This window comes from Pollicipes pollicipes, unplaced genomic scaffold (assembly GCF_011947565.3).
Source record: "Pollicipes pollicipes isolate AB1234 unplaced genomic scaffold, Ppol_2.1 Scaffold_5724;HRSCAF=6776_pilon_pilon_pilon, whole genome shotgun sequence".
In the NCBI taxonomy this organism is placed as follows: domain Eukaryota; kingdom Metazoa; phylum Arthropoda; class Thecostraca; order Pollicipedomorpha; family Pollicipedidae; genus Pollicipes; species Pollicipes pollicipes.
Window position 1 is genome coordinate 38,394,682 of NW_023596746.1, and position 5,365 is coordinate 38,400,046.

Genomic DNA, 5,365 nt, shown 5'->3' on the forward strand with positions numbered 1-5,365 from the left:
GGGACCCTATACCTCCCCCCCCGCGAAGGCTCTGGCTCTGCGCCTGGTACGCTATGCGCCATACTTGCGAAGATGGCGTTATTGTTTTCCGAAACCTTAAGAGTGGATCTATGAAGACTTAATTAAGTATCTTTATGTTTACTTTATCACACGAAGTCAAACAACATAAAAGGTCCATTAAATATACCCGAGCTTTGTGTTGAAGCAATGTCGTTGAGTACAACCATCGATAAGTCGAATCGGACGGGAAAAGAGCAAATTAATTATATTCGGACGGGTACTATACTTGCAAGCAGATTGAGCACTAGGAATCTCTACGGAGTTCCGGAACGGGCCAGACATTTTCACAGTTTCACTTTGGCGTGTTTCGCAGAGTTTAAGTGATACGCAAAGACACTAGTGAGCATGCCACCATGTTTTGCCATCATTAGTGGTGCTTTAAGACGCACTTAGCTGCTGATCGGCTAAACGGCAACGCCTGTCTCTCTTCCTGGCATGAAGGGTGACACGGCGTGCAATCAAACCACGCACCTCTGTTCTTAAGCACTATACAATCGGTATCCCTCATATTGTTCCGATCCGATGTTATCAAGCATTAACACGAGTGGGAGATGCCAAGGAAAAAATTTGGTGGAGCACACCACTCTGAGCAAGCGTCGTTCGATGGCAAAATGTTAAGGTGGGGTTAATTGAATAAAGGCTGACATTGCGTAGGCTCCAACGTTATTTCGCTACCCGGCTTGAAGATGATGACGTCAGAGCTGTTGTGGAGGAGCGGGGCCAGGCGTGCACCGACAAGGAGCGGAATCCATGCGAGGACATCAAGCAGAAGTTTTGATTTCGCCGGAAATAAGTCAAGGCGTATTAAGTCACACATGTTCTTCAAACTATCTGACTTCGTTTAAATACTGAAGATCTGCAGCATCAGTCGTTTCCTGACATATACCACGAAACACGAGCCAAATACTGCGAACCCAGTGGAGAGAGATCCACACTGGACCAACAGATCGAACCAGTTTTCCGCATCCGTGGATCTCGGCGTGGCGGGCAGCCTGGCCGCCTCCCACGCTGGGGAGGCCCTCTCGCCGCGCCCGCCGCACGTGTGCAGCGGCACGCCCTTCCTGCGTTCGGCTACATTCCGGAGCTGTCGGTGGCAATGCAGCGGATAGGCTCATGCCGCTCATGTGGAGTATCACGTGGTCATCACGTGTATCAAGTGGACAGTATCACCGTCAGTATGCAGAGAGCGGCTCTCCCTGTGGTCGGGCTTCATTTCCTCCGAGCCATGAACAGTTCACTCGTGACTAACGGGGTGCCACGCCACTGGAAGGCAGCTACAGTGTTGCCGCTCCAGAAAAAGGTGATACAAGTGATCCGAACAATCATCGATGAATCTCCATCTCGCCAGTTGTTGCCAAACTTTGCGAACGCGTCGTGTGCTGTCAGCTGACAAATGTCTTGTCATCGCATCATATGCCACGAATGCCCATTGGCATCCTTTTGGGTGGGCCGCTGCCACCCATATCTGACTTACGGTAAGTCTGCCCCACCCCGACCATTTGGAGATTTAGTGCAAACAGAGCATTTAAAACAGGAGCAAAAACTGTACGCAATTTTAAAGACATTTTCTAAGAGAAGCTTCACATATAAAACACACAAAGACAATGAAAGCCGCGATGTCTTTTCGGGTCCAGTACAGCTGATTAAGCTAGTCACAGTTTTAGACACGTGAAAAAGACCCTTTCTGCTACATCGACCCTATGTCGGTAAGTGCACGCTGGCTTCGACCGTCAACAACAAACAAAACCACTATGCTGCTCGACAGCATCTTCTTCCGGGGCAAAACGTCAGACAACGCGGTCAGGCAGGAGTGTGGTTTTCCTTCCAGTTGTTTCCTACTTCATTTTTCTTTTCAGTTTCTTACTTTTCAATTTTTCTCATTCAGCTGTTTTTTTCAGTTCAGCACACAACAGTCCCCTCCTCCAACTTTGAGGGAGGAAAGTGAGTCGATTCCGGGAAGAAATCAGTTTTTTATTGCATCTTGGGTTAAGTTTAGCCATTTTCCCCAGCTCATCGCACAAACCCATTTTGCGAAACTACATCCCAGTGATGGAGGCTTAATGACCGTGGCACGTGACGGATTCACTACCACAACGCTTCAGCATCCAGCTCACAGCATAGCTCCAAATTGTACAGCGTCTGGATTTCTATAAGGCAATCGGCAGTTAACACCATTCACGTGGAGGCACCATACATGCCATTGATATGGTGAAAATATAATAACTACCAGCCGTATAATTGTGCTTTGAATTTCGGCATGCAGCATGCCACTGCTATTTTTAACACGCGCTCGGGTGGCCGGTGGAATACCTTTTGCTCGGGTGCCGGGGTTAATTTGTCTTGCCTATCAAACACGAAGGGAGTTAAAGACACGAAATTTACAGTGGGAGGGGGGATATCATGAATATGAACTCACTTTTGTAAAGAATTGATGTACCTAGGTCATGAGCTTTGGGTCAGAATCATGTCAAACCCCAGATTGGTGTCTACAAGTGCCTCTCATGCAGCTGTCTTGCACATAGATACCTTGTTCTAGGTAACATATCACCGGTTTTAATTTCAGGCCAGTGACCTTGCTTGACCTTTAGAATGTCAGCGTGACACAAACATGCGACATTGTTTTCTTGCCATTGGAATAAGTGTCAACTGACACTTCGCCATTTGAATAAGTGTCAAGGATTGCATTAGGCGGTATATCCTTTAAAACAAAAGATTGACCTAGGATATTTGAGGTAAGTGACATATCCTGATCTGCAAGACGTCCATGGAGCATGCCTGCCGCGGTCTCTGTTATGAACACATTTGAAATGAACCCTAGAGATTATTCCATAAAGCAAGGTCCCAGTAAAAAACCGGTTAGTTTTGACCTCGGTCTGACCTTTATATCCCACCGTAGGTCAATGGAACTTGCTTTTAATCAAATTCAGTTTTTTATTGCATAAGCAACTATCTCAGAAATGCGCGGCTTCTTTTAACATTCCGCTATCGCATCAGATTGAACGAATCCTAGAAATGGGTTTCTCTAATAGCCACAGAATGCATCTCACCTGCCACATGTCAGCAACCTTACAACTGCATCTGGTTTTCATGTCAAAATATGCTATTTAATCGCTTGAGGCCATGCAAAAGCTGGCGTTTACGTCACGCCTATCGGACCCGGCCGCAGGAGGCGGCAGCGCGTGACGTCGCCGCGCTGCGCTATGAGGTTTTGTTGCGGTGTGGGTGTTCATGGGGAGCGTTTTGGGTGGTACCTGTGCTTCTCCTTTGCTTTTGCTAATTCATTTCGTCGCGCTTTGCCATCTGCTTTGCAGCGTTTTGTTAGCACTCTTGGACTGAACTCGTAATAACCACCGCGTGGAATAATTTTAATAAATGATCATGACAATGCCCATCTCAGCCAAGGACAAATGGCGAGATGGAGGTGGCCCGATCATGACCACTGTCACACGGGTAGGATGCGAGGCAGGCGTTCCATCCGATCGAGCTACAGCCGCAAAAAAAAAATACATTGAGGCCCAGGATGTCATTCACTGTTGGCGTATAATTTGGCCAGAATTAAACATTTGTCGCATTATCCCTTATTACAGCATGTCCGTCTACAACGGGTACTCCTGGTGATGTGTAGGCTGTCCGCAAACATGTCCGTCTACAACGAATACTCCTGGTGATGTGTAGGCTGTCCGTCTACAACGAGTACTCTTGGTGATGCGTAGGCTGTCCGCAAACATGTCCGTCTACAACGAATACTCCTGGTGATGTGTAGGCTGTCCGTCTACAACGAGTACTCTTGGTGATGCGTAGGCTGTCCGCAAACATGTCCGTCTACAACGAGTACTCTTGGTGATGCGTAGACTGTCCGCAAACATGTCCGTCTACAACGAGTACTCCTGGTGATGTGTAGGCTGTCCGTCTACGAGTACTTTTGGTGATGCGTAGGCTGTCCGCAGACATGCTCCTCCGTGGCGTTCCTCGTCTGACAGTCACGAACGCCTCGTTTGGCTTTTTATGAACAATTCCTGGGAACTCGGCAGACGTTAAAATACACCTCATTCGCAAAGCTTTTTACTGCAACCCCGCAACTGCAGATGCGCACCGAGGCCTTCCTAGCCCCAGATGCGACCCATATTTCCTTACCCCTGATGTGTACTCCCAAAATGTTACCCCTACTGATGCAAAATGCACGTGGGTGTATCCAGGGCTAACCGAACTAGCATGATTTTCAGGGACAAGACAGGACAGGAGCGCATCGTGAGATCATTATCGGTCGTCGGTCGGTCGTCGTTCGGTCATGGTCCGTCGACTGACAACGACGGTCGACCGACGTCGGACGACCGACGACCGACGTCGGTCGTCCCTCTTTCGTTGGTCATCATCATCGTCAGTTGTCACCTTGGAATGGTACAGATTTTTGATGCTGCATGTTGCATGTGGCATATTACAATATGTACCATTGAGTGGTAAATTTTGAGAAAAAAAGCGTTCGGAAGCAGTATTTGACGTTTTCATCCGCCCGACGCCATGGCGGATCCAGGCTTTCGTCAAGGGGTTGGACACGCAGCATTGTGGGCTCCTCCTGGTACTTGAAGCGTCTGCAAAAGTGATCCCGATTTCAGTAATGCCATTTTAAGAATTCTAGGCTCGCTATCTATATAATAGCAATAATCTTGCTGTGCGCAAGCCTACAGAACCAAGCGTGGTGCGGATGTGCATGCATGGGGCACGTTCATTTTTCCAGCTCATCGCGTATTTTGCCATTTTGGGCCAAGTCTTCCGGGAAACGTGTGAAAAATGAGATAGAAATGGCTGCTAAATACCAATTACGATAGTGAGATAACAATGCACGAATGCCAAAATGTACACAACTGGACTATCAGAACTTTGTAAAGTGGGCCAGGAGAATGTTTGTCTAAAACTGCAATAATCCGATGGCCTTCGATGGGCCATCTCAGTCAGCTGGCTTAGTAGGACGCATGTCTAGTAGATATGCAAGACGGTATAATGAGCACGACAACTAGTTAAAAACGAATAGGGCCGCTAAAGAATGTATCCTTGAATAACCACAAGTGTTCGAACGCGCGTACCGGGGCGTTACTTTCTATGCTGTGTGTACTGCATGTACCTGGAGAGGTCTCGTTCAGACCTGAATTGGACTGCACTTCTGCATGTAGAGGGCCCATTATTGACTGTTGAAGGCCTATTTTGTCCTGCAGGTAGCCCGTTCTGACCTGTATGGGGCCCATTCTGAGTTAAAGAGGACATATTTTTTACTAGAAAGCGACCATTCGGATTTCTAGGGCGTCAGAAT